General features: G+C 38.9%; 2 long non-coding RNA genes across 2 annotated transcripts in view; one reads left to right on the top strand and one right to left on the bottom strand.

Moving 5' to 3' along the window:
- The window catches only part of LOC106942724 (uncharacterized), a 9,334-nt gene extending 4,610 nt beyond the window's left edge, over nucleotides 1-4,724 (top strand). Inside the window, exon 2 of the long non-coding RNA XR_001423700.1 lies at nucleotides 3,228-4,724. This is a non-coding gene — a long non-coding RNA (uncharacterized LOC106942724). The remainder of the gene's footprint in view (nucleotides 1-3,227) is intronic.
- A 4,378-nt stretch (nucleotides 4,725-9,102) lies between these two features.
- LOC106942725 (uncharacterized) lies at nucleotides 9,103-9,846 on the bottom strand. Its single transcript, XR_001423701.1, has 2 exons — nucleotides 9,703-9,846; nucleotides 9,103-9,626 (listed from the first exon to the last, which is right to left on the bottom strand). It is a non-coding gene; the product is annotated as an uncharacterized LOC106942725 (long non-coding RNA).
- Between the last annotated feature and the right edge of the window lie 1,021 nt (nucleotides 9,847-10,867).

The following is a 10,867-nucleotide window of genomic DNA, read 5'->3' as shown; positions in this document are numbered from 1 at the left end:
AAATAATAACAACTCTAATCCCAGAAAAACCCAAAATCCTGACAGATGTTTCCTCCTGGATCAGAAACGCTGCTGCAGGTGAGATGGTCAGATAATCAGGAGGTTTTTCACCACAGCAGCTTCTGCAGACGATGCTGATGAGCAGAAAATCATATTTTTATACATGATATAATCAGATTATTTCATTTATATTTCCTCTGTAACCTACAGATGAGGCTTTATAGTGAATCAGGTTATCAGAGGATTTCCTGCAGCGTTCTCTGTGTCAGTGTGAAGTGAATCTGTTCAGACTAAAATCTCGTCGGTTTTTCCCACTGACTGTCGCAGAAACACACCGATGGCTTCCTGGACCTTCAGTGGATTTAAATGGATCCCAATGGATCCGTTATAACAGGCTGATCTAAATCAGCTCAGCTCGTTTACAGTGGGCTGCAAAAACACTTTTCAGTTTTTATTTGTAAAAAATATTTTGAATATGTTTAATTTTCTTTCTTCACTATTATGAACCACTTTGTTTGACGTTCACATTAAATTCCAGTGAAATTTATTTGTTTTTGTTTGTAATGTGACAAAATATGAGAAGTTTAAGGGTTATCAATACTTTTACAAGCTGCTGTAAATAAAACATGTTCTTATTTAAACTTTACCAGAGGAGCAGCTTCAGACAGAAGGCCTAGTCAAAGCCTGGCAGCAGAGTCTCATTGTGGCAGAAAGCAGAAGTGATCCGTCTGTTTGCTTCATCATTCTGTTTCTGTCTGTGGTGAAACAAACTGTTCCTGTGAAACCACAATCATCCTTTCATCATTATGGTGAAACTTTCCATCAAAACGAGAAGCTGAGAGGAGAAAACACCTAAACTGTTTTTAACGTGAAAACAATTTATCAGTTTATCTTTGTTTTCTCCAGAATAATGAAGTTTTTCTCATTTCTCCATCAGATCATGAACAGAAAGTTAAATATTTTCCCAGAGTTCTTGTAGTTTGGAGCAAAGAGCAGAACTGAGATATAGAAACCTGTCAAAGCCTCATGTTTCTGACTCAGATGGAGGGAATCAGAGCCTGATGAATGTTTCACTACCTGAGGATTGTTCAGGTCCTTCAGAGCTGCTGTCATCCTTCTAGATGCCTGAACACCTGAACAGGTTCATGTCTGTTTACCAGACGTGAGATATTTAATTTAATTCATGTGTTTGAGTAGAGATGCATTGAAACATGGACTGGAGTCGGGATTCCTGATGTCTGTTAGGTCTGAGCTGAAAAGAGGAAATGATTTTTACCAGAACAGAATCTGATCATCAAACTTTAAGTTTCTCACTGAAACAGTAAAAACAAAGTCAGTTTGGTTTGAATAGAGACGCCTGATTGATGCTTTTAGGAAGAAAAAAGGAGGGAAGATTGGATTTTATTCAAGTCACATTTTAAAAATAGAGACAAAGCTGATCAATACACTCTGAGTATTAATCTGGTCCAAAGATGCTGGATGATGATAATAATAATAATAATAATGCATGTAAACATCTCCTGTAAGCAGCCATCAGTTTCATCAGCTCCTTTTAGCCTCAGTTTTCATCCTAACTACATTTTATTGTTTTTCTCTTCACATCTAACAGCAGAAGTTCTTCTTCCTCCTCCAGCTGCTATCTGAACGTCTCTGCTTCTGTTTTCTGCTCATTTCTTCCGATCATAAGTTTAGAACCGTTTTTTCCTCTGTGGTGAGATGTGTTAAGTTTTTCCGATAGAGACAGGAAGTTGATCAGTTCCTGTTCTCAGCACATCAGCAGGATTTATATTTAGTTTGGCTGAGCAGCTGCAGAGACGAGAGAAAACCTGATGATGTTCATGACAGAAACAGGAGGGAAAAGCTGCAGCTTCATGTTCCTCCTGATCTCAGGCTGAAACATTGTTATAAATATCAGATTAATCTGTTTTACTCTGATGATCTGATCTGGTTTCAGAGAAATGTGGCAAAATGTCGACATTCTGTCCTAAACTCTACTTTCTACTAACAGATTTTTATCTCTTATTTCATAATTTTTGATAAAAACATTTCAGGATCCAGATGAAGTGTCCCGTTTGGATCTGATCAGGTCCAGTTGCAGACATGTTACTGGTTCATTTACCAGCTTTGGAAGAATCTGGTAAATTAAAGATGTTTGTCATAAATATCAGAATCAGCTGTGAAGCTGCAGCGTTTAAAGATCCGATGATTTCTGACTTCATCCTGCTGCCTGTTCAGGTCGACCCGATCCATCAACCTTCAGAACTGACCGGTCCACCTGCTGGTCCAAACAGCACAATCTGAACGCAAAATAATCTGCTTTATTCAACAAACCTGTTAAAAATAACTTCAAAATAACAGAATATTCCAGCCTAATGAGGGAGAAGTTAGTTTGAAGGAGAAAACCCATCCATCCTCTGGTTCTGTTGGTCAGAACCAGCAGAACCGACTGGACCGACCTCTGGTCCATCACAGAGGAGGAAACAGAATCAAAACCAAACAGGAACAAACTGATGTTTTCTGGGTTTTTGTGTCTAAAATAGTTTTTTAAGGGTCACAACTACATGTTATTCAGGTGGATGTGAAAACATGTGATGTGAAGGAGCGTAGAAAACATACGCTCACTCTACCCCCGAGACGAAGACACCTGAAAGGTAAAAGGTCAAACTCGCTACATTTACCCCGTTATGTGCGCGAGGTGAAGGAGCATAAGGAGGCGCTGAAGTGGATGTGAACACATAATCGGCACGCCGCCCCCTCCAGACAGGGTTGTGGCGCCCCCGCTGGTGCAGCGCCCCTATGCGTTGCATGTGCTGCATACCCACTTTTTGCGCCACTGAGAGCTAATATTCTCTTTATAGAAATGACATGTTTCTACTTCCTTCTGCTCCTTTTCACTCATGATTTCTATGAGTTACATGAATTATTCCGATTTGTTATTGAGTGAAATAAAAATCAAATGGATCAAAACTATTTGATCTTTTTATTCTCCTCTTTAAATCGATGTCAGGAATCTGAAGTGACGGCAGGAGGATCGTTTCTCTTTATGACTGAAACAAATACAGAAAGTCGACACATGGAGATAAATCCTGAGGAATAAAATATGAGAAATGTGACGTTTGTTTAAAATCATTACTTCTCAGCTCACATATTAATAAGTGTATCTGTTTTTATCCTGTTTCTTTGCTGTAGTTCAAACTCTTTATCAAACTTTTTGTTTTTGTTTCCAGAGAATCAACCAGACCCAGACCCAGATGTTCTTTACTCCTCAGTGAGGACGCCCAGAGCTGACCTCTGACCTCCAGCAGCCGTTGGCTTCTTATCACTGAGTTGGATCTCCTGGGATCAGCCCATCACATCATGTTTAGATGAACTGATTTCCAGTAGCAGGTCAGGAAACCAGTAGCATGAGCTAAGTGTTGCAGTCAGAGACTGAGCTAATGGCTAACAGCAGCCCAAGCTAACAACAAGCTAATTCTTTGCTTTTCTGCATTTTAACTCTGTAGCAACATGTTGACCAGCAGAGGAAATTAAAAAAATTCTTACAGCAGCTTTTACTGTGTGGCGACCATGTTGGATTTTAAGATCCGGGTTGAAATGTTTGAATGTTTTTCATCTGGAAATTTAAGTTTCAGATTAGCTTCATGCTAATTTAGCTTCTAAAGACAGAAGGGATTTTATTTAATGCTTTATAATAAATTATTTTCTAGTATCAGAATCCATGTTAATAAATGAATAAATTTATTTTGTTTTTTATGTAACTTTAATGTCATGTTAGTCTCAGGTTTAGAGGCGAGTTTTATGATCCATTAATCTCCACAATCTTTGTTCCTCTCTTGTGTTTCTGTTTTATTCAGAGACAACAGGTGTCATATTTGTTACTGTTACCCTGAACAGAATGAATTAAAATATAAACTAATTTACTGCAGAAAACTGTGAAAACTTAAAATAAAATTTGGTTAAAATTGAATATCTGAGCTCTGATTTATCCTGATGTATAACATCAGGCTGCAGGACGAATGAAAAGCTGGAGATTCTAAAATATTAACTCAACATGAAACGTTTCCTTTAAAACCAGTTTTATGAATTAAATGAGTATTTTCAGTTTTTATTTGAGTTCAGATGAAGGTTTTAATTACAGCATCTTCAGCTGCTGAGAGCTGCAGTGATGAAGGAGTGATGAAGAGGAGGCTGATCTAACTCAGCTTGTCTTTGTGCAACATAAATCAGCCTGATTGCTAATGTAACCTGAACTTTAAATGTTTAATAATCTAAATTATGTTTTCAGTAACTTAGTGCCGCCTGTTGATAAACATCAGCAGCAGAAACTGAATCTGTTTTTCTCGTCGTTGTGTAAAAACTTTTACCTTCTTCCCATCGTTGCCTCAGACTCTGATGCTTCCAGACTTTTCTTCATCTGTTGGCTCCTTTAAGCTGCAGTCAGACTAAAATCAGCTCCTTTTAGCTTCTCAGTTTCACTCTAACTTTACATTTCCTGGTTATTTTCACATCTAAAAGCAGAAGTTCACATGTTGCAGCTGCTATCTGAACATTTCTGCTTCTGGTCATTTTTTCCAATCAGTTTTAGAAGAGTTTTTCTGCTCTGTGGTGAAATGTGATATTTGCTGATAGAGACGAGAAGCCGATCAGTTCCTCTGATTTATATTTAGTGATTAGCCGCCCAGTTGTTGAGGGGAGATTAAAACCTGTGAAAACCTGACGATGTTCATGGTGAGAAATGTTTGAGTTTAAAACCAGAAGCAGGAAAAGCTGCAGCTTCCTGTTCCTCCTGAAACATCAGTCATGTGGTTATAAATATCTGATTTCTCTGAACTGTTTAACTCAGTTTCCAAAGTGTCGACATCCAGCTTTAACCTCAGAGTTTTTCATTAATTCATCACAGTTTGATAAAAACTGTTGGTTCACATGGATAAAACTGTTAATGTAGAAAAACCCACAATGATCACAGAAACAACTTGAATCTGACAAAGATAAAAATTAATAAAAATTCTATGAAAATGAACAAATGAAAGTCAGATGTTGCTGTTCAAACATCAACTGAAGTATTTAAAAAAATAAACTCATGAAACACACCTGGACTAAATGATGGAACCGTTTAGTTAATATCTTGTTTCTCATCCTGTTGAGTCGATCGATTCCTGAAACTGTCGGTGAGATTCTGATCCTCAGCAGGTATTTTATCTCTGCTCAGCAGCAAACAGCTGCAGCTCTCAGGTCTGAAACGACGACATGTTTCAGCTCCTTCAGGTCAGAGGTCATAGAGGTCACTTCAGGATTCAGGTCAGAGGTCATAGAGGTCACTTCAGGATTCAGGTCAGGGGTCAGAGGTCACTTCAGAGTAGTTTAATGTTTCCTGGGTGTTTTTAGCCGAGTGTTTGGATCATTTTCTTGTTGACCTGGATAAGGAGACCAAAGCTTTCTGACACTGAGCAGCACATTTCTCTCTAGAATCCCTTCATAGTCTTATTATAACCTGCACAGATTGAAGACACCCTGTATCAGAAGCAGCATAGCAGCCCAGAGCATAACAGAGCCTCCTCCGTGTTTCACAGTAGGGACAGTGATCTTTTCTTGATGCTTCATTTCGTAGAGCTGATGTGTCAAACAGTTCAGTTTCTGTCTCATCTGTCCAGAGGAAAATCTCCCAGAATCTTTGTGTCAACATGTAGTTTGGCAAATTCCAGTCTGGTTTTTTTTTTTTTTTTTTTCAACAGTGTCGCCTCCCATTAAGTTCACTTTGGCTCAAACATCAGATGGTCTGATCTGATGCTGATGTTCCTGATGAAGACGTTTTTCTGGACCCTTCATTTCCTCCATCTCTTTGTTTCCTCATCAGTTTTCCTCCTGCAGCCATTATGTCCAGTTATTTTGGCTTCAGTCCCATGGACCTTAAATATCTGAACAATGTTTGCAGCTGTAGTCACAGGAACATCGAGCTGCTTGGAGACGATCTGATGGCCTTTAACATGATTGTCTATAATTTTCTTTCCTTCTCTTCCTCTGGTCCATGTTGAGTTTGGTCCACACCAAGTCACCACACAGCACAGTGACGACCTGTAGCGCCATCTAAAGGCCCACTGACTGATTACAGGAATGTAGACACCTAATTAGTGACACACCTGGATTTAACATGTTCATTCAGGGTCCCATCATTTAGTCCAGGTCTGTTTCATTAGTTTATTTTTTAAATAATTCTGTTGAATCATGTTTAAAAATCAATGTCTGACTTTCATTTGTTCATTTTTATAGAATTTTATGCATTATTATCTTTGTCAGAACCAATGGGAGCAAAGCAGACCCTCAGCATCATGCTGCCACCACCATGCTGGACAGTTGTTTTCCAAACACTCTTCTTGTCATTGTGGCCAATCAGCTCCACGTTTCTGTGACTATAAAACCTTTAGCTGCAGCTTTCAGTTCATCTCAGGGTGTCACAGTTAGAACTGCTGTTTTTTATTGATTGGTGCTGTCTGAGATGCTAACATGTCTGAGATGCTAACCTGGCTAAGATGCTAACCTCTCTGAGATGCTAGCCTGGCTAAGATGCTAACCTGTCTGAGACGCTAACATGGCTAAGATGCTAACCTGTCTGAGATGCTAACATAGCTAAGATGCTAACCTGTCTGAGATGCTAACCTGGCTAAGATGCTAAGCTGGCTGAGATGCTAAACTGTCTGAGATGCTAACCTGTCTGAGATGCTAACCTGGCTAAGATGCTAACCTGTCTTGCTGGGGTTGATGGTTCCAGTCTGAGGTTGATTGGTTTGGTCTGATGGAAACCAGTTTGCTGCTGGAACAGAATGAGATCCAAACTGGTTTTATTATGGATATTGATTCTGGAATGGACTCAACCTCAGCTTTATGGAAAATATATGAGTAATGTGTGAAATGAACCAGTTTAATAACAGTTAGCAGTTCTGTTAAAATGGTTAAAATCCTGTGTTTCTCTTTATCTGTGTGCAACATTTAACAAGATTTTACTGGAGGTTTATGTTATGTTTACTTTGACATGTAGATTTTTCTCTTAGATTATCTGATGTTTAATATCAGCTGGTGTTCTTGGTTCTTATTTAATAATCACTGCAGTTATTTTAAATAATCAGGATAAAGATATTAATGTCCATGAAGTGTATGTAAACATCTGAACCTGCATTATTTCTGTTTTATTTTGAAAATCTAAATTAATCTAAAAGTTCCTGCAGTGTTCGACTCACTCCAGGCTGTTTGTTCAAGTTCAGGTTTTAATTCTCCTGAGGTTGTAAAGTGTTGGCAGCATCATGCTGTGGGTCTGTTCAGGACATTGGAGCTAAAAACAAGAGATGAAGTGTTTGTGAAAACTGCATTTTATGTATTTATTTTTATGTATTTGTGTAATGTGATTGCTCATTGCTCTGATTTCTGTATATTTCTGTATATTTTGCTGATTTTGTTTCTACCACTAAGACAGCAGACAGAAAAATAGATAAAACCTTTTTTAGTCTCTGATTTTCTGTTCATTTTCTAAATAACTAAATAAAACCATAAACTGCTTTCTTTTTCAGTTTCTTTTTTTAATCCTGATTCTCATGTTTCAGTCAGTTTGGCTCATTTAAAACTCTGGGATGTGAATCTAGAGCAAACCTCATGGACAGCGCCCTCTGGTGGTTTAAACCTGTAAACTACGATTGAACTCAGACTTTAATTCCTCCTCTGCGTCTAACTGCTACTTTAATCTGGAGATTCAGGCTCACTGGACCGTCTAAAGTTCATCACAGATCAAAATGTTTGCAGTAAAGCATTAACTCATGTCAGCACGTCTCCATGGCAACAGCAGAAACAGGAAACTCCATCCAACTCACTTCCTGTCCTCTGAAACGCTGCAGTTCTCAGAAGGAGGCAGATTTTATAGACATTTCCTGAATGTTTACCTTTAAATAATTAAATTTACTAGATAAATCTAGAACTAATCAGTCCACATGGAGAAATATTGATCTGAACTTTAGGTTTCTTCCAGTTTCTCGTTTCAAAGTTAAACTTCCTGGTTTTGAGGAAACATTCAGATTATTTAATGGGTCGTCTCCAGGGGGCGCAACTTCAGATTATCTGGTGGAACCATGACGTCACCTTCACACTAATGTCTGACTTCCTGGTTCATCTGTTTTTCTGAATGTAATCTTGTGCTGCAGCGCCACCTGCTGCTCATACACACACCTGCAGCTTCTGCTTCACTACAGCAACTCTGACCTTTGATCTTTAATCTGCTGTAAACACATTTCAGTCCATCGATTAAAAACATCTGGATTGAAACTATTTGAGTCTTTATCACCAGATCTTAGTTATACAGAGGTTTGATTTGCTCCAGTGATGAAGGACGGAGGTGATGAAGAGGAGGCTGATCATCAGTTTAAAGATCCTTTTATTTCTCAGCAACAGATTCCTCTAGAAAAATATTTTATTTTGTCACAAAAGCCAAATTTTCTTGATCATAATTGATTTGTTCAAGCAATAAAAACGTTAAAACATCCCGAGGTGAAAACTTTCTACAGGCTCCGTAGTTTAGGGGGCGGAGCCTCAGCTTATCAGGTTAAAGGGGCGGAGCCTCAGCTTATCAGGTTAAAGGGGTGGAGCCTCAGCTCTTCATCATCTCCTCTACCTGCTCTCTTCCTCCATCTGGTTCAAAGATTCAACGGGTTTCTGATGTTGCTTCATCCAGGAAGTTGCAGCAACCTGCAGCTCAGGTTGCTTCGTCTGCTTTGAACTGGTTTCAGTTCAGATAACTGGAGCTGAACTGGTTCAGCAGTTCATCATCACTTGTTCATTTTGTTGGAAACCGTTTGAATTTCACAAGATGAGAAAATAGTCTTTAATTTATTCATAAATTTAAAATTACAATTCATGTTCAACATCAAATCTAATCTGTTTGTCAATAATTATAAGTTAAAACAATCTGACCTTTGCCCTCTGGACTCAGGTTTGTTTCTGCTCAGATTATTGAAGCTCTTCTGTCGTATCAGGAGAATAAAATAGCAATTTTATAAAACTTCCATCATGAAAAATTATTAAATTAATGATTTTAACTTTTTTCTCATAATTTTAATGCATCTGTTGATAAAATTATGTCTTTATTCTGATATTCTCATAATTAAACAAAATCACAGAAAGGCTGATTAAAATTATAAAGTCTGAACAAAACTGCACTTAAAAATTATTATCCAGATCATTTTAATTCATCATATGATCAATTGATTAATTGCTGATCTGGTATTTCCTTTTTCTGAATTAAAACAAAAATCTAAGTCAGTGAAATGAATCAGTTTGTTAGATGGAGCTTAACTACAGATTATTTACATAAATCCAGTAAAATCAGTGCATATTAATGTTTAAACTGGATGTTTTAAACTTACTCAATAAGTTTAATTTTCCACCAAACCTGAGATTTAAATAAAACCAGTGGAATTAGTTTTATTTTAGTTTAAAAACATAAAGTTCCTCTGAAATGATGTTTGTTTAGTGAGTCCAGAGACGTTGATGATGTTAATCCTCTGAGTTCAACTTTATGTCATCACCATAATCATTTTCCTCTTCCTCCTCCTCCTCCTTCTGCTCTTCTTGCTCCTGGGCCGCCCGGGCTGCAGGAGGACAGACAGGGTGAGCCGGGCCGCCCGGGCCAGCGGCATTATGGGAAACGCAGTTCCACTCACTCACCTTGCTTGAAGTAGCGTCTGTTCTTATACACCAGGACGGTAGCAATAGTCAGACACACACTGAGCAGAACCAGCAGAATGATGACAAAGGGAGGAAACGGCGCTGTGGGAACACACAGGCGGACCAGTCAAAGTAACAGCATGATCCACAGCCAGGAGAGACTACAGACATGGACTAGTCAAAGTAACACAGCCAGGAGAGACTACAGACATGGACCAGTCAAAGTAACACAGCCAGGAGAGACTACAAACATGGACCAGTCAAAGTAACACAACATCATTCTACCATCTGTTTTACTCAACATGCTAGTATAAATCCGGGATACAAAACATTTTCATCATGTTTTATAAAATAAAAATCATTCTTTTATTTTGAGCTGTTTTAGGGACACTGTCACTTTAAATCACATTATGCTGCTGCTGGCCACGCCCACATCTCAAAGGTTACACTTTAAACATAAAAATGGCGGCGAACAGAAGCGTATTGGCACAAAGCTGCATCCAGTGGCGCCTCGTCAGCCAATAAGGAAGCAGCAGAACTTTCTGAACGGCCACTCAACAAGCCGCCCCTTTAAACAGTTAAAGGGGCGGTGTTATGTAAATGTTGTTCCCTCATCTAAAACACACGTCGCAAATTGTTTTGATTCTTTCATGAACGTCAGAGAAACTCCTTTAATCTCCATGGCAACCACTGCCTAAACTCAGAGCTGCTGCCTCCTTCCCCACTCAGCTCCTCCAGACTAGCGGCAGCAGCAATTAGCAAACACCTGGAGCAGCGGTGTCAAACTCCAGTCCTCAGTCCTGCAGGTTTTAGATGTGCCACAGGTACAAAACACGAATGAAACGGCTTCATTCCCTCCTCCTGGTGAAGATCAGCTCTCCAGAGCCTTAATGACCTGATTATTCTATTCAGGTGGTGCAGCAGAGGCTCATCTAAAGGTTACAGGACAGCGGGCCGGCAGGACGGGAGTTTGACACCTGTGACCTGGAGGAACTGATCGCCTGCTGAGCTCATCATATGAACTACGTTCAGTTAAATCCAGAGTCAAATGTCAGAACCTTTTTAAAGCCACCTTGAATAAAAGTTCAGACTGTAGAAACTATAAATATCAGGGATGAATTTACTGCATTAGAGTGAAGATTTTCAAAACCTGACATTTCTGCTT

The sequence above is a fragment of the Poecilia latipinna genome, unplaced genomic scaffold (assembly GCF_001443285.1).
Source record: "Poecilia latipinna isolate Pla-1442-1.1 unplaced genomic scaffold, P_latipinna-1.0 Scaffold4500, whole genome shotgun sequence".
Lineage (NCBI taxonomy): Eukaryota > Metazoa > Chordata > Actinopteri > Cyprinodontiformes > Poeciliidae > Poecilia > Poecilia latipinna.
The sequence above is the reverse complement of the archived record's forward strand: the minus strand, read 5'-3'. Positions and strand labels throughout refer to the sequence as shown.